At 47.1% G+C, this 18,697-nt stretch overlaps 1 protein-coding gene across 2 annotated transcripts in view; it reads right to left on the bottom strand.

Moving 5' to 3' along the window:
* The window catches only part of susd2 (sushi domain containing 2), a 140,193-nt gene extending 129,097 nt beyond the window's left edge, over positions 1-11,096 (bottom strand). For both annotated transcript variants that reach the window (XM_085961809.1, XM_085961808.1), the window contains exon 1: positions 10,942-11,096. The gene's annotated coding sequence lies outside the window, so the exon portion shown is untranslated. The remainder of the gene's footprint in view (positions 1-10,941) is intronic.
* Positions 11,097-18,697: the final 7,601 nt, after the last annotated feature.

Raw genomic sequence — 18,697 nt, forward strand, 5'->3', positions numbered from 1 at the left:
GATCTGTATCCTAACTCCATCCACCCACCTTGGCTCCATATCTCTTAATACCCTTGGCTAGCAAACATCTATCGATCTCAGATTTAAAATTATTAATTGAGCTAGCATCTGCTAATTTTTGTGGTTGAGAGTTACACACTTCTACCACCCACGATGGGCCGAATGGCCTACTACTGTGCCGTAAATTTCTATGATTCTATAATTCTAAGTGTTTCCTAACTTCCCTCTTGAATGGCCTGGCTCTGATTTTAAGGTGATGTCCCCTTGTCCTAGAATCCCCCAGCAGCAGAAAACGTTTCTCTCTCTCTACCCTATCAATTCCTTTCAAAATCCTAAAAACCTCAATCAAATCACCCCGTAACTTTCTATATTCCAGGGAATGCAAGCCTACTTTATGTAACCTCTCCTCATAATTTAATCTTTGGAGCCCTGGTAACATTCTGGTGAATCTGCGCTGCATTTCTTCCAAGGCCAATAAAATCCTTTCTAAAAGGTGTGGTGCCCAGAACTGTACCGAGTACTCCAGATGTGGTCTAACCAGGGCTTTGTACAGCTGCAGCAAATCTTCCTCGCCTTTATATTCTAGCCCTCTAGATATAAAGGCTAACATTCCATTCGGCTTTTTGATTATATTTTGTACCTGACCACTACATTTAAGTGACCTGTGTACATGGACGCCTAAATCTCTTTGGACCTCCACTGTTCCTAGCTTTTCACCATTTAAACAATGCTCGGATCTATCCTTTTTTGCTCCAAAATGAACGACCTCGCACTTACCTGTGTTGAAATCCATCTGCCACAGTTTTGCTCACTCAGTTAATTTATCAATGTCTCTTTGTAATTTTATGCTCCCGTCTACACTACTTACTCTGCCGCCAATCTTTGTGTCATTGGCAAACTTCCCTATGTGGCTCTCTATTGTGTTAGCTAAGTCATTAATAAATATAGTGAATAGTTGAGGCTCCAGCACAGACCATTGTGAGACACCACTAGTCGCTTCCTTCCAATTCAAGTACATACCCATTATCCCTACTCTCTGTCTTCTACCGCCTAACCAATCTCCTAACCAGGTCAATAATTTGCCTTCAATTCCACAAGCTTTCATTTTAGCTACAAAGTCTCTTATATGGAACCATAATATTGAATGCCTTCTGGAAGTCTATATAAACTACATCCATAGACATTTCTCTGTCTACTACTTTATTTACTTCCTCAAAAAATGTAATTAGGTTCGTTAGACATGACCTACCCTTTACAAATCCATGTTGGCTCCCTCTAATCAGCTCAAATTTCTCTGTCATATCATATCACCTTCTTGGGCATCCAAGCAACCTTTAGTGGGCATCAGCAAGTGCAAGATTTGACTGGAGTATGACAAGGCAAATTAGAATGATTTCAAACAGGAATGTGTTGCCTCAAACTGGCAACTCACCTACCAGTCCAAAGACTGGGCTCAGACCAAGCAGAAAATATCCATTGCTGCACAGTGCCAAATATCACACAAGCAGAATACATCAACACTGTTTCACAGCCATGAGTTATTGAAAGATGTGCTGCAGCACTGGTCAAAAAGATCAGGAACCAAAAGTACATAGAATCATAGAATCTCATAGAAGGAGGCCATTTGGATCACTGTGTCTGTGCTGGCCCTTTGAAAGAAATATCCAATTAGTTCCACTCCCCTGCTCTTTCCCCATAGCTCTGCAAATTTCTCCTTTTCAAGTATATATCCAATTCCCTTTTGAAAGTGGAAGCATTAACCAATTCTAAATAATGGACAGAGGAATGAACGAGTTAATAATTTCTTCATTAATATCACCAGCTGTAATTTTGAGCCATATACTTGTGGAAAGGTCATCTGAAATCCAAAGTCAAGTATTAAAATGTCATTAAGATACAGAAATACAGAAGTCAGAAGGACCCAATAAAGATAAAACACAAGAAGATTAAACACATTGTTGAAAAGTTTGATCCCAGCTAACTTACTGACCCCAAAGTCATAGGTGCTCAAGTTGCCATGTGAAGGAATAGTCCTATTGAAGCAGGAGGTTGGAGGTTCCCGAAAGTCTGAGCTTTGCAAAGAACACAATAGCCATACCCAGTAAAAGTGTTATAAACCATCATTTCGGAGGTACAGCTATCACTTAATAATGTGCCCGCATCTGCATCAGGGACAGTGTCCCCTAAAACTCCATATTATCTGATGTATGGGGTTGAGATGAATACACCGCTTACCCATAGTCCTTTTATTGCCTCGACACTCTCTGAGTCCTTGACCCGACAGCGACAGTTAGATTTTTAAAAAGGAATAAGAGAGGAGATTCATCAAATTGATCAGAGGATAAGGGAGGCAAATAGGCAGAAAAAATTAACAAACAAATCATGGCAACCCCTAGTAGGAGAATGGGTACAGGAAAAGAAGTTCAAGCAAAAACCTGGTTTAAGATCGAAGTGGAAAAAACCTGTTCAAATACATACTGTTATTAACGAAAGAACAGTTAAAATACATATTAATCATAGAAACATAGAAACATAGAAGATAGGAGCAGGAGTAGGCCATTTGGCCCTTCGAGCCTGCTTCGCCATTCAATGAGATCATGGCTGATCATCCAAATTCAGTACCCTGTCCCTGCCTTCTCCCCATATCCCTTGATCACTTTAGCCTCAAGAAATATATCCAACTCTTTCTTGAATATATTTAATGAACTGGCCTCCACCGCCCTCTGTGGCAGAGAATTCCACAGGTTCACCACTCTCTGGGTGAAGAAATTCCTCCTCATTTCAGTTCTAAATGGCTTACCCCTTATCTTTAGACTATGACCCCTGGTTCTGGACTCCCCGGCCATCAGAAACATCCTTCCTGCATCTAGTCTGTCCAGACCTGACAGAATTTTATAGGTTCCGATGAGATCCCCTCTCAATCTTCTAAACTCCAGTGAGTATAAGCCCAATCGACACAGTCTCTCCTCATACGTCATTCCTGCCATCCCAGGTATCAGCCTGGTGAATCTTCGCTGCACTCCCTCCATGGCAAGAACGTCCTTCCTCAGGTAAGGTGACCAAAACTGCACACAATACTCAAGGTGCGGTCTCACCAAGGCCCTGTACAACTGTAGCAAGACATCCTTGTTTCTGTACTCGAACCCTCTTGCTACGAAGGCCAACATACCATTTGCCTTCTTAACCGCCGAATGACAAGCATATTCGTAAAACTGTCTCCATAGACAATCTCAAAAGGTGTCCTGCGGGATACCGAAATGCAGCAACAATACAAGGTGCAGTCGTACACTGTCTTTCAAGACCCAGCTTGGAGCACGACACAGGAAATGGATGCGATCGAATTATTGACGACGGTCAGTCAGACGGTGTCGCTGACTCCTCCACACGATGCTTGGCAACGCATCAGGAACTGGATTCGCAAAAAGCAACAACCGGAACAAGGAAAGATCAACGAGTTAATTCAACAAAGGAGGAAGACACTGCAGATGAAGAAGGAATCAACTGAGCGCCTGGCAAGGCCTTTCCAAAAACAAGAATCAGTCCACACGCCGGATCGAAGGAACAGTGTATCAAGCTTCAGCTAGTTCTAAATGACGTCTCCTTGACTCGTATGAATAACTCACCTCTACGGAACGTACATCTGCCGATTGGACATTCTAAGTACATGTTGTTTCACTACTTGCATGACAATGTACCATCCTTTTAAATTGTGTTCAATTTAAAATAAGGCAAAACATTGTCCTAGGATGACTTAAAAGGAATTTTTCATGTAGCACATGATTGTGAATCTCGTGAAATTAATGTGCTATTGTCACCTTATTAGTAACATTGACCAAACTCTGTCTGGATGCTCCAGTTCATTTTTTGGTCAAGAGCGGGGTGTGAAGGAATAGCCATATTCAGAAAAATACACCATCCTATGAACAGAATTTTGACTTTATTAAAACATGACATACTGGGTTTGAAAATCTAAAAGCCTCAACAATCTAAAGCTATAAACAGCATACAGGCTTTTGAGATAAGATAAGTTGTTGACACTGAGCTGTAAACAGCATACAGGCTTTTGAGGTAAGATAACTTGTTGACACTGAAACAATAGCCCTATTGAAGCAGGAGGTTGGAGGTTCCCGAAAGTCTGAGCTTTGGAAAGAACACAATAGCCATACCCAGTTAAAGTGTTATAAACCAACACTTCGGAAAGAAACACAGAACATTAAAGAAACATGTGCCTTTGTAAAAATGACATCAAATGAAACATGGGAGACACCAGCCATCACATTGTTTTTGTGTTAAACTTGGAACACCTAGGAGACACAGGGGCCGATTTTCCTGCAGGTGTGGGGAATTGTCGGGTTCCCCGAATGTCGGGGTTCCACACAAATGTAAATGGGTCTGCCAAATTGATGCAATTTTCCCTCAATTGGCCAATTAATTTCCAGTGTGTGGGAACCCTTGCTAATTGACTATTTCCAGTCAGAAAGTCGCACAGTATGATGTCATCATTCATGGTGCTTTCAAGGTCCACAGCAAGCACTGCATCCTCTGCAGGCTTCCAAACGAACCATACAGGATGGCAGAGGAGCCTGCAGCAGCTGTGGCCAGTGCCAGACCCCGAGCTGCCTCCAAATTCGACGAGGCTTCACTGCAGGCATTATTGGATGGGGTCAGGGCCCACAGGTCAGGGAGGAAGAGGCCTCCCACTGAGACCAAAGCTGCATGGATGCAGGTGACAGCAGATGTCAACTCGCTAGGAGTCACCAGAAGAACCTGGATACAGTGTCGGAAGCGACTCCATGACCTTCACCGTACAGGAAAAGTAAGTATGAAGTTTCCATCATCCTCAAACTGATCCCCATTGCCTTTCCCCATCAGCACTCAGCTTTAGCACTCTCTTCCTCCACATCCCACTTCACAGTCACATCCATGCACCCTTACCCATTCCCTCGCTCTCTATGCTCACATTCACATAACTATTCCACCATGCAGCCCTCACACTCCCTCACTCTGATGCTTTGAACACAACTGACAACACACAAGGAGGGCCCTTGGTCTTGCAGCCTCACACCATCTTTGTCTCCCTCTAAGTATCTATGCTATGCAATCTCTACACTCACTCCTTCATTTTCACTCAAACTCCACTTGTCTCCCTCATTGCAGGAAAAGAGAGCTCACAACAACAAAGAGTGAGCCAGGACTGGAGGAGGCCCACCCTCAATAGCCCACCTGACCCCCTGGGAGGAAGGAGTGCTGGAAATTGTCGGGGCTGATGTGGCTGCGGAAGTTGGGAAAGGAGAGACAGGGGCAGTCCCGCAAGCTGGTGACAGAATAGTTTTCCATCTCTCTCATTGACATAGCATGAGTCGCTGTTATGATTCTGAAGCTACATCATTTGGACTTATGAACATCCGCAAAATCCAATGTGCATGTAACCTTGGCATCACATCTCAAACTCTTTCCTTTACTCCCCCACAGGACCATCCAGAGCCCCCGTCCCCACTGTGGAGGAGGAAGAGGCTGAGCAGCCAGACTCCTCAGAGGAAGCTCCAACCTCTGAGGGCGCAGCGTCAGCAGAATTCAGCGGACCCAGCATCAGCGCAGACACTCACACCTCGGTGGGAACGTCGGGACATAGAGTAGTGTCATCACCTGGTGTATCACAGCTCACAAGTGAGCATCAGCAGATTGTGGAGACAGGGACAGCAGTGGAGAGTCCTCGTCGGAGGGCGCAGGACTCTGCCAGCTCAGCTCAGCTGCATGTCGACCCTCTGCCTCTGGGTCCATCCGCAAGAGAAGAGGTGATGGATCTCCATGCACAGATGCAGGAGTCTCTGGCAGGTTTTGTCTCCAGGGTCGCTGCGAGTGTGGAGCGAATGGAGGAGTCCATAGCGAACATGAGCAGAGCCTTTGTGGAGTCATTGGCGCATGAACGCATCACCACGGAAAGGATGGCAACCTCCGTGGAAAGGATGGCTACAGTAGAGGAGAGGATGGCTACGGCCATGGAGGAGCTAAGGCGCCAGAGTGTTGAAAACATGGTGAATGTTCAGAATAGACTGACATCTCTGGAGGAGCGATGGTCAGCTATTGAACAGAGAAACCAGACCTTCATGGCAGGCCCTCTGAGTAGGACTGCCATTGTAGAAACGGGTCCCCATGGCCCCCCTAATGTGCAGCAAGCTGCTCTCAAGCCACTTGCAGGCACTGAGGGGGACCTGACCCATGAGAGGGAGGTTGGTGGCAGACCTCAAGGAAGTGGGGGCTCCTCGCCAAGCACTCACACTTCCATGCCACTGCAGAGCCCTCGGTCAGAGCCCCGCCGGAGTCCACACCCAACGGAGATAGAGGTCTCAACCCCTGCACAGCCGCAGGAGCAGCAGACTGTTGACGAGCCCTCACAGACTCGCCATCCCCGAGGACGCCCGCCAAAGGTGTCGAGGCAGGAGCAGCAGGAAAGTGAGCAAGGGGCCTTCACATCTGCTGAAGCCACAGGGGAACCACTATGTAGGAGCACGCGTAAGAGGAAAATAAAGCAGTAATAGTCACAACGGTAGTCACTTGGGTGAAATGTTGTGTTTATTTGAAAAATGCCATCAGTTGGTTATTGTAAATAAAATTTCTGATAGCAACTTCTGCAGCTGTGGCGTGTGTCATTTCGCGAATGGGGCTGGAGGTCCTCTAATGCCAAGAGGGGAAGGAAAAAAAGGCCTCCCATGCTTCTGGTAGGTGCCTCAGTTGAGGAAGCGCTGAGTGAGGGTGACGAGAGGGGCTTCCCAGGAGCTCACACTGGAGAAGTGTGTGAGGTTCCAACCTTCCACAGCTGTGCCTAAGCCTGGAACAAGTTGCCCCAAGCTTGAAACAACAAGGTCCTGCAAACCTACAAATGATGTCTGATTAAATTTCTTCTTTCCTGATTGACCTGCAGCTGATAGTCAGCAATCCGATATTGTTCACGCCAGGTTTCATCAGCGGGGTTCCCACCAGGCGTGTTTAATGTGGGAAAAGGCTGAAAATAGCAAGGGTCCCTTAAAATGGCATTATAGATGCCAATTATTGGTGATTAAGGTGCCTGAAGACCAGTCCCGCCTGCTGCGGGCGGGACTGATTCGGGTCGGACAGAAACGTCTGGGTGAAAATCAGACGGGGCGGGGAATCAGGCGGGGGGGTGTCGCGACCCCCTATTTTTGCGATTTCCCCCCCCCACATGCCTGAAAGCCCGCCTGACGGCTCCAGGAAAATCGACCCCACAAAGTCTGTCTTGCAACCAGTTGAGGTGTTCTAAATGCAAAAGATACAAAGAGAAGACCTTGGTAAGAATGACATCAATAGACGCACAGCCATCACATTGTTTTTATAAGCTTTGAACAGCTAAAGGTAGAGACACAAGTCTGCTTGCTACAGCTGAACTGACTGTAAGAATAGAAGAAGTCAACAGAAAAATGACTAGTGATAATTAGCTTACATCAGCAGAAAACTTCAAAGGATATACCACTGAGAAGAGTATAAAAATTGGACTTTCAAATAGGAAGTAGATTCGCTTGAAGGGGCAAAACGATTCTCAGGCTTCAGAGGCAAGCTCTGTAAAGTCTTCAAATCTTTGTATCTCAGGGATCAAGGTATTTGATTATGGTGGATATCCTGCAATAAGACTAAGAAATGTAAAAATGTAACAAAGTTAAGATTTGAGAATAAGGATCTCTGATAATAAGAATTGTAAGCTTTTTGTATTTGGAACTGTTAATGTCGCGATTGAAATACTTACTTAAATTACATGTCGGTTCTTTAATAAATCTATATTTTTTTAGAATTGTCTCACATAGTACTTCTGTATTAAACTCGCGAACTCAATCTCTGTACACTCTTTGGTGAGGAGTTGCAGAATTCTAGAGGAGTTTTCTGGACCCTCATAATATCCGGAAGGTTACAATCTGGCTAAACTTATTAAAAGTGCTATCTGGAGGACGGTAACATCTTCAGGTCATTCCTTTCCTTTAGGGAGAGATAGTCTGGACCTTTAGATCCAATTAAGGGTCTCTAGGATTCGGCTACCTCTAACTTTAGTTGAGAGTGAATGTCTGGGGAATACGCCTGATCCGGGGTAGCCCGAAAGGGGCTAGGACTTGTAACAATCCTTTCAGCCAAGTCTCATCTGAGAGGTTAACTGCTCCCTACCTCATTTATTCCAACTTGAAAGAAACGAGCATTAAAGATCACAAATGGTGAGTAACTGAGAGAAGAGTTCCATCTTACTACTCATTTGAAGCTATATGCCAGCTCTTTGAAAGAGCTATCCAATTGGTCTTACTCCCCTGCTTTCCCCATAGTCCTGCAAATTTTTCCATTTCAAGTATTTATCCAATTTCCTTTTGAAAGTTACTATTGAATCTGCTTCCACCATCCTTTCAGGCAGTGCATTCCAGGTCATAACAGCCTCTGGCAACAGGGTGAGTCCTTAGTTAACTTACACAATGAAGCCGTTTAGAATAGACGATCCTAGCACCAGAAATATAATGGGGTGGAAATTGCGGTCGGAGGCATGCCGCAGGCGAACGCCTCCGAAACGCAATAAAACTCCGCACCTACCTGATTGCTCCGGACCATTGAACACTTGCGCTCCTGGGCCTGCAGGCGTAGGCCTGCGCAATGACCCACGTATCCTGGGGTGCATGTGGTTCACAAGCGTCCCTGGAATCACGTGGGCCAGCCCAACCAGTCAAGGGGGATTCCCATTATGACTATGGGGATTCCATTTACGTACAGAAGGAATCCCCATAAGCATAATAGGAATCCCTAAAAAATACATTTTCACAACACTGAAATAAAAATAAATCATCACAGGTTCAAAATTAATTAAAATATCATTTAATTAAATATTTAAAATAAGAATGCAGTTTTTTGAAAAATAAATGTAAACATTTTTAAATGGGATAAAAATAACCTAAACTAATTTTAAATGTAAGGGAATGTTTAAATGATTTTTAAAATGTTATCTTTACATTTATTTAAACCCGTAAGCTGGTAAAATAAGGCCCTACGCCTGCTTTTACCAGACGTAAGGGTTTGGTGGGTATTCGCTGGGCAGTAGTTGGGCAAATAGCCCAACTCTCCGCCAGCGAATCTCCATTTCCAGCGGATGCGAAGGATCTGTCAAGCAGAAACTTGACAGATCGCAAATTCCAGGTTTTCACGCATGCGCATCGCACACGGAAACCCGGAACTTGCAGGGCACTTACAACGGCGTACGCTGTGCATATGCCATCATAGGCCCCGTAAAATCCGGGCCAGTAAGCAAAGTAAGTTTATGCTGAAGCTGGGAGCTGAAGAAATGTTTACCATTTTTCTGTGAGTTCTAAAACAAATTGCAAAAACATTTGGTGAATGTCCTACTTAATAGAATAATAGAAGAACACTAATGGAATTTTCAAGGAATCTGCGTAATTTTACTTAATACCCCATTTCCCAAGATCACATTCCATCTTTCATATGTTAAAATGCTCAGCCACAACCAGTGCCATTGCTGCACCATGATCAGACTGAAGGAACTATACTTTCTCAAGATAGATTATGACCAACATATTCCTGTTGGTCTGAATTCGAGTGTGACCGATGATGTGGGTTTTGTGTGATAGTGTTATGCCAGGCTGTGTGTAAATTTGAGGAATCAAACTGTTGGGAGTCAGGAGTACCAGGATGTACGAGTTGGAAGTAGAGGTTGGAGTAACCAACGTATTGGAAGGAAATGGGTCAAGATACCTAATTGTTGTGTACATTGGAGGAGTGAGGTTAATACGTTAGTGTCTGGGGGCAAGTGATGTGTAACTATGTGCATGATTTGAAAGCACAGAGTTAATGCATTGAAACCTGGGATTACATTGTGGTGTGTGTGTGTTTAAACTGGAGGAGTAGAGTCTGGGGAATCAAGACATGCAAGCAGTATGTACAGGCCTGGGGGAGGGGCAAACCAACAATCCTATTTACGTGGGTTATTTTGTAGCACCAAATACACTGTTGGCTTGTTTATCGGTCGCTTTCCCAATTTTAAGAAATGGTGCACGAGACCATGCAACACTGTTTACTCATCAAAATTGGAGCATTTACTGGGATTTATCTACAAATTCTGAAGATTGATCAATAGCTGCTCATTCACATTTGTCCAACAGAAAATAGCTCTTTCTGTTTACACCACATTGGCATATCACAGAAATTAAGCTAATCAGAAGATTGTATTTGTAGCAGAGGTTATATATCTGTGACTTACTGTACATCAGATGACAGGAAATTCCTACACTAATTATTTCTCTATTTGTTAGCCAGGTTTGGCAAAGCACAAAACAAGGTGATAAAATATCAACTGCAAGTAAACAAGGCAGATTGAACAGTCTGTCCAACTTTGACAGATTCAAACTGATCCAGAACAAAAAGCACTTACAAGCAACTAAATATGAATAGAGCCAGTGAGGAATCAAAGGGCTGCAGTCTGCGCCAGCAATGTATACAAGGAAAACAGCGGGGGGGGCAACACTGAAGGGGAGACTGTGCAAGATATCAATAGGATGTTCAACGTATTTATGTGTTCATTCTACAGAAAACAGCTTTAAGAATCTGTGCCTGATGTCAAACTTGTTTTAGTACATGTAGCCTTCTGGCATGCTATACTGTAACTGACTCCTGTTCTAATTCAAGTGTCCCAAGTCATATGGTCACAAATGGCATTCCTGTCCCACATTGACCATGTACTGCAACTTCATACTGCACCAGCAAACTGCAACAATATATTTGTGATTTCAGTATTTTTACAATGCAGACAGTTGCACAATATAGCTCTAACATGAAAAAGATTTGAAGTACACAGTTATAATATAATTTAAATTTGTCACGTTTAACAAAGTGGCAGATTTACATGCTGACTTGAGTTGTCACTGTGGTATTCACACGTGTACTTACTGTAGAACAGTGGAGTCTATAATACCACTTTCTGGGCAGCGAACTGCTAAAGTAATTCGCCACACGGCAGAGATTCTTTATAGAGGGATGTCCTTGACAGAGGCAACCGTCACTGTTACTGGCTGTTCACATTTCTTACACCAGCACCATTTTGAACTCCAAACGAGGCTTGTAATTCAAGCTCTGAAAAGTATTTTCGGAAAAAAATGGCACCTTGCCATGTTGAGTTCCTCACCAAAAGCCTGGGTCCATTATGCCCCATATATATCGGTTATGAGTTAACCGCCTTCCCATTGATAAAAATGACAGGGTTGAGTGAACTAAAAATAAAATTAAATTAAATAAGGCTCTAATGCTTTGTGAAAATGATTTGTTCTTCAAATTTATTTTAATTCATATTTTTAATTATTTAATTATTTATTTAATATCTACAGATTCAATATAGGCAGTGCTGGTACTTTGATTTTTATGGGTAATGATTGTTAAGGGTCATTTTCTCAACATAGGTAAATTAGATTTACGTTAATTAAGAATTACCAATGTCAACATGTTTAACTTTTTCAAAATGTACAGTTCATTTGGAATAATAATTTTTGGCTATAAACTAATGCAGGCCACCAGCAACATACAACCTCCAACCTCTGATGTCAGCCACTGGTGTCAACCATGGCTCAGTTGGTAGCACTCTCATCTCTGAGTCAGAAGGTTGTGGATACAAGCCTCATTCCCAAGACTTGAGCCAAAAATCTAGGCTGAGACTCCATTAACACAGACACTCCAACCAGACACCATCACTAACACAGACATTTCAACCTCACACTGTCACTAACAATATTGAGGGAGTGATGCTCTGTCAGAGGTGCCATCTTTTATTTGAGATGTTAAATTGAGGTCCCATCTGCCCTCTCAGTAGGGCCCCAAAATCATGAGGGTCTAGCACCAGTTAAAGCTAGCCTGCACCTCTTAAATGAGAGGGGCATTGTGGCTGAGGCAAGTGCTGGAAGTCATTCAGGAACTGAATCTGACCTGGGAAACAGTGAAGAATGGCACAACAGGGGAGAGGGAAGGCTCCAAGGTTTTCCGAACTGCACTGGAGGTCTTGGCAGAGGAGGTGGGAAGGAGGAGAGATGTCCTGTATCAACAGGGGGCCAGGACGCCCTCCAGACACACGCTCAGAAGGCAGTTTGAGCAGATAGCTGAGAAGGTCAATGCCATGGGGTCAAGCCCCGAGGACCTGGATGCGGTGCCGCAAGAAGTTCAATGACCTCACACGAGTGGTCAAGTCAGTGAATGCATTTTCAAATGTCATATTCTACCAACTGCACCACTAGCCTCAGCCATTGCACCACACCCCCATCACTCACCTACCAACGATCTCTATCAATCAGGACTCATACCTAACATTTACAGCTTCAACTCACCCTCACACACTTAGCACTGCTGCAAGCCTCACACCCACATCTCACAAATTGCGCACACTGCCAGCTATTTAACCAGGACAACCATATCGCCCAAAATAATTGCACCACACTCATTGACGCACTTCCTTCTCTCTTGCAGGACAAGATGGCAGGGGACAGACGCACCTGCATATCCTAACTCCCATGGAGGAGTCAGTGCTGGCCACTATTGGAATGGCCATTGCTGAGGCCATGGCCAGCTGTAGGACTGAAACCAACAAAGGTGACGTTATCCTCATGCGCAATCCTCCTTCTCACATCCCAATTCCCCCTCATCCCACAATCTCTTCTGATTTACAAGTTGCAGATGGTGTAAGCATGCACCTCTTGCTTTCCCACCCTCCCCTCACCACAACCATACCCTTGTGCCTTTCTCTTTTCAGATACCCAAGAACTGCAACCTGGCCAGGCAGTGTTGGAAGAACAACAAGACATACCGTCACTTAATTTAACACTCACAGCCACCAGTTCAGATACTGACACTACGCATAATTTAGAGGATAACATAGAGGCAGGATCTGCACGTGGTGAGATACTGGGCACGAGTGGCCTGCAGCCAGAGTAGGGGGTAAGGGTAGCGCAGGTGCCAGCTCGCAGGTGCGAGGTCGCACATGAGTTCTGCTGCAGAGGACTCAGATGAGGATTTCGATGGGGCAGGCTTCAGGAGAAGGCTGATGGGTATGCACAATGAAATGCTTGGTGCATCGGGAAGCCTGCCAGGAAGCCTGCGTGCAATGTCAAGGAGCGTGCAGGAGTCCAGCGCCAACTTGGCACAGGGCTTTGCGCAGAGCTTGGAGCCCATCCTTTCCAGCATGGAAGTGGTGGCCAACTCCATTTCTTTGCCTCTCCATTACTCTTTCCTCCTTTAAGACACTCCTTACAACCTACCTCTTTGACCAAGCTTTTGGTCACCTGTCCTAATATCTCCTTCTTTAGCTTGTTGTCAATTTTTTTCTGATTACGCTCCTGTGACGCACCCTGAGATGTTTTATTATGTTAAAAGCCCTATATATGTTGTTAATGTTCTTGTTTAAGATGGAAATAAGAAGGGAACAGTGGATGAACATAGAGGGCCAAGGATAAGAGTGGGCTTAGAGCAGAACTAATCAAAAGAAACTGGAGCTCAGAAGTACGCCAAGGAAAGAATGACTGGGTGGAAGCAGAGACAAACTGTGGAGAATAGAGACACAGGTACTATCATCATGATAACCAAAGATAGGAAAGAAATTAAAAGGTGCCATTGTGGCGGAGCCACTTAATGACTCTGGGCAATTGTATATAATTCCCTTTAACGATGGTCTAACACCAGCCTAAGCCTGTACCATTGTGTTAGACATTTCTGTGTGTTGTACATAGTGTTTGTATGTACGGGGCGTGGCCCCTTTAAGAGCGCAGGAAAATGCGGGCAAACGCGATGACGTCACGTCGCAAACCACGTGACTGCCCAGGCAGTCCTCGTGGAAGCTCCATCTTGTACAGACCTGTTTTCGTGGTTCTCCTGTATCGATCTCAACAAACTGTTTAAACTCGTTTAGTTTTACATTAAAAACCTGTTTGTTTGATCGCCTGAGTCGACCTCAGTTCTTAGTTAGGAATTCGTCAATTCCTACATTGGTGACCCCGTCTTTTGTGAATGTTTTTCGCAAAAAGAACACAACATGGAGGCCAACGCCATTTCGTTGAAGCTACCGCAGTTCTGGGAGCAGCAGGCGACCTCGTGGTTCATCCAGGTCGAAGCCCAGTTCGCCCTGAGAGACATCGTTGCAGATCAAACTAAATACCTCTACGTGGTCTCCGCACTCGACAGCTCCACCGCCTCGCGGATCATCAGCCTCCTCGAGAACCCTCCTACGGAGCGCAAGTATGAGACCATCAAGGCGCGGTTGCTGCAAGTCTTCGGGCTCACTAAATCGGAGCGCGCACGTTGATTGCTCACCATGCCCGGGCTTGGGGATTCCAAGCCTTCGGAATTGATGAGCCAAATGCTCACACTCCTGGGCTCCGAACCGGAATGCTTCCTTTTCCGGGAACTATTCCTCAGCCAGCTGCCTGAGCAGGTACAAGCTGCCCTGGCCAGATCCGAGGTAGAAGACTGCGCGTCACTCGCGGCAGAGGCGGACAAAATTTTCGCCGTAACGCAGCAGTACTGCACTGCCACGAGGCGCCCATCCCCCACAGACGCTGCCACGAGGCGCCCAGCCCCCACAGACGCCGCCCCAGCTCGTCAGCCTGCTGGGCTGTGTTTCTACCACGCGCAGTTCGGCGCGAAGGTGAGACGTTGCCGCCCTCCCTGCAGCTTTCCCCCCAAAAAAACTGGGAATAATGAGGAACGGGTCTAACGTGCGCCCTGCGGCCGCCATGGCGATCGGCAACGCGGGCAAGTTGCTTTTCATTACCGACACGCTCTCCAGCCGTCATTTTCTGTGTGACACTGGGGCACAGTGCAGCATTTTGCCAGCATCCGCCCTCGATGTACAGGCAGGGAAGCACGGCCTCGCCCTTGAAGCGGCCAATGGCGGAGCGATTCGGACTTTCGGCAAACGGCGTGTGGAGGTTTGCTTCGGGGGGCAACGGTTTCAATGGGAGTTTGTGACGGCCAAGGTTTCCCAACCCATTCTCAGCGCGGATTTCCTGTGCGCCAACAGCCTCCTGGTCGACATGCAGAACCGGCGGTTGATCAACGCGGCAACTTTCAATTCTATCCCTTGTTACCACAGTAACACTACGCTGCGCACCGTCGCCTGTGCTTTCCTGACTCCTGACGAGTTCGCTCGTCTGCTCGCCGAATTTCCCGACCTGACAAGACCCACGTTCTCCTCCTCAGCCACGAAACATGGTGTGGATCACCACCAACGGCCCCCGGTCTATGCGCGAGCCCGACGCCTGGAGCCTGGCAAGCTGGCGGTCGCAAAGGCGGAGTTCGCGACCATGGAACGGTTAGGGATTATTCGCCGGTCGAATAGTCCCTGGTCTTCGCCCCTTAATATCATTCCGAAGCCTGGCGGCGGATGGCGGCCATGCGGCGACTATCGACGCCTGAACAACGCCACCACTCCTGATCGGTACCCGATCCCCCACATCCAGGATTTCTCTGCCCATTTGGCAGGGTGCAACGTCTTCTCTAAAGTCGACCTCATCCGGGGCTACCACCAGGTCCCAGTGCACCCACAAGACGTCCAGGAGACCGCAGTCATCACCCCATTCGGCCTCTTCGAGTTCTTGCGAATGCCGTTTGGGTTAAAGAACGCTGCCCAGGCTTTCCAACGCCTGATGGACTCCGTGCTGCGGGACCTCAAGTTCATCTTCGTCTATCTGGATGACATTCTAATCGCCAGTTCCACTAAAGAGGAACATCTTTGTCACCTACGCACCCTTTTTTGACGCCTCAGCCAACACAGCCTGATCATCAACCCGGCTAAGTGCCAGTTTGGCCTGCAACAAATCGATTTCCTGGGGCATCGCATCACCGCAGAGGGGGCGGTTCCTTTACAATCGAAGGTAGAGGTGGTGATATCCTTCCCTCGCCCGCAAACCATTAAAGCCCTGCAGGAATTCTAAGGCATGGTAAACTTTTACCACCGTTTCGTGCCTAAGGCAGCACTACTCATGCAGCCCCTGTACGAGGCCCTCAAGGGCAAGACTGGCAAGAACCCGGTAGACTGGACGGATGACATGGCCCGAGCGTTCGCCGACACTTAAAGCGCCTTAGCCAACGCAACCATGCTGGCGCACCCGCTGCCAGGAGCCACCATCGCCCTCACCACCGACGCGTCAGGCTACGCAATCGGCGCCGTGCAAGAGCAGTGGGTGAATGGGACGTGGCAGCCGCTGGCATTCTTCAGCCGTCAACTACGGCCGAACGAGAGAGCGTATAGCACGTTCGACCGGGAGTTGCTTGCCCTCTTTCTGGCCATCCGCCATTTTCGCTTCCTCCTGGAAGGACGCCCTTTCACCGCCTTCGTGGACCATAAGCCATTAACTTTCGCCATGGCCAAGACTGCCGAACTGTGGTCATCCCGACAGCAACGGCAACTGACCTACATATCCGAATTCACCACGGATATACAGCACGTGGCCAGTAAGGACAGCCTGGTGGCAGACTGCCTCTCCTGCGTGACCGTCAATACTGTTCATTTGGGCATCGACTACGCCCTCATGGCAGCGGACCAAGCCTCGGACCCAGAAGTCCAAGCCTGCAGAACGACCGTCACTGGCCTCCGGTTATCCGACGTCAGGTTCCATTCGGCAGGTACCACGCTGTTGTGTGACGTCTCCGTACGGGACCCTCGCCCGGTCGTGCCGGTCATCTGGCGCCGTAAAGTGTTCGACGCCATACATGGTTTGTCACACCCAGGGATGAAGGCCTCGCAGGAGCTGATGTCAGCGAAATTCGTCTGGCACAGCATGCACAAGGATGTCCACGACTGGGTCAACACCTGCGTGTCCTGCCAAAAGGCCAAAGTACAGCACCACGTCAAGGCTCCGTTGGCCGCCTTCACAGTTCCGGAGCGACGCTTTGATCATGTCAATGTGGACCTGGTAGGACCACTCCCGCCCTCCCATGGTTTTTCACACATCCTGACCATGGTTGACCGCACCACCAGATGGCCGGAGGCAGTGCCCCTGTCATCCACTACTTCGGCGGACGTGGCCAGGGCATTCATTTCCACCTGGGTCACCCGTTTCGGAGTGCCTGCTGATATTTCTTCCGACAGAGGACCGCAGTTTTCCTCTGGGCTCTGGAATGCAGTGGCCCAAGGACTCGGCGTCAAGTTACACCGCACCACAGCCTACCACCCACAGACGAATGGTCTCTGTGAGCGTTTCCACCGCTCACTCAAAGCCACTCTGAGGGCCAGCCTCCAGGACGCTGGATGGACAGACAAGCTGCCGTGGGTTCTGTTGGGCCTTCGCAAGGCCCCCAAGGAAGACCTTCACTCTTCATCTGCGGAGCTGGTGTACGGTCAACCACTGCGAGTCCCGGGAGATTTCCTGCCAAAATCAACGAAGCCATGGTCCGCGTCTGACCAGCTGACTAGGCACCAGGAGGCGTCCAGATGCTTCGCACCAGTGCCCACTTCGCACCACAGGCTGCAGAGTTCGCACATTCCCCCGGAGCTTCACAAAGCCGAATACGTCTTTATCCGGCACGATGCTCATAGGGACCCACTCAAGGCCCCATATACTGGTCCCTTCCGCGTGTTGGAGGCAGGGGACAAAACCTTCAAGGTGGATGTCGGTGGTAAACCGGACCACATTTTGGTCGATCGTTTAAAGCCGGCACATCTGGACCTCGACCGCCCCATCCAGACAGCACAACCGCCGAGACGAGGTCGGCCACCCACCGCCGTTACAACAGACCAAGTGCAACCGCCCGCCAGACCGCCGGCCGCCCAACAGCCTCCGCCTTGGTGTACAGGAGTCGTTCTGACAGGCTCGTCAGACCCCCTCACCGCTTGACTTTGTCCGTTAAAGCGAATTCTGGGGGGGCGCATGTGGTGGATCCACTTAATGACTCTGGGCAATTGTATATAATTCCCTTTAACGATGGTCTAACACCAGCCTAAGCCTGTAACATTGTGTTAGACATTTCTGCGTGTTGTATATAGTGTTTGTATGTACGGGGCGTGGCCCCTTTAAGAGCGCGGGAAAACGCGGGCAAACGCGATGACGTCACGTCGCAAACCACGTGACTGCCCAGGCAGTCCTTGTGGAAGCTCCATCTTGTACAGACCTGTTTTCGTGGTTCTCCTGTATCGATCGCAACAAACTGTTTAAACTCGTTTAGTTTTACATTAAAAACCTGTTTGTTTGATCGCCTGAGTCGACCTCAGTTCTTAGTTAGGAATTCGCCAATTCCTACATCATTAGTTTAACTTAATGATTACTCGGTTATGGGGAGAGGGTTAATTCATGTATGGCTCACATTTCATAAATTGCCACAATTAAAAGGAGAAATTAATTAATTAAAGGCTTTCTTTACAATCAATTTAAACTGTAAAGAAAAGAAAAGAAAAGTAAATTGATGTATAGGGGTTTTCCACTAGCCTTTCTGGAAGTTTATTCCACATGCTGATTGCTCCTTGTGTGAAGAAGAATTTCATGCTTTCTATCATAACAGGACCTAGATTGAACCTGTGTCCTTTAGTTCTACTCCCACAGTTTAACTTAAAGTAATATTCCAGGTTAACTTTTTCTATACCCTTAACAATCTTGTGTTCAAGATCCACCCCTCAGACGTCTCCTTTCCAGGCAGAAAAACCCCAGGTTTCTCCAGTCTTTCTTCATATCTCAGA

This window comes from Somniosus microcephalus, chromosome 19, assembly GCF_052327205.1.
Source record: "Somniosus microcephalus isolate GS21.2 chromosome 19, FLI_Smic_1.0, whole genome shotgun sequence".
NCBI lineage: Eukaryota > Metazoa > Chordata > Chondrichthyes > Squaliformes > Somniosidae > Somniosus > Somniosus microcephalus.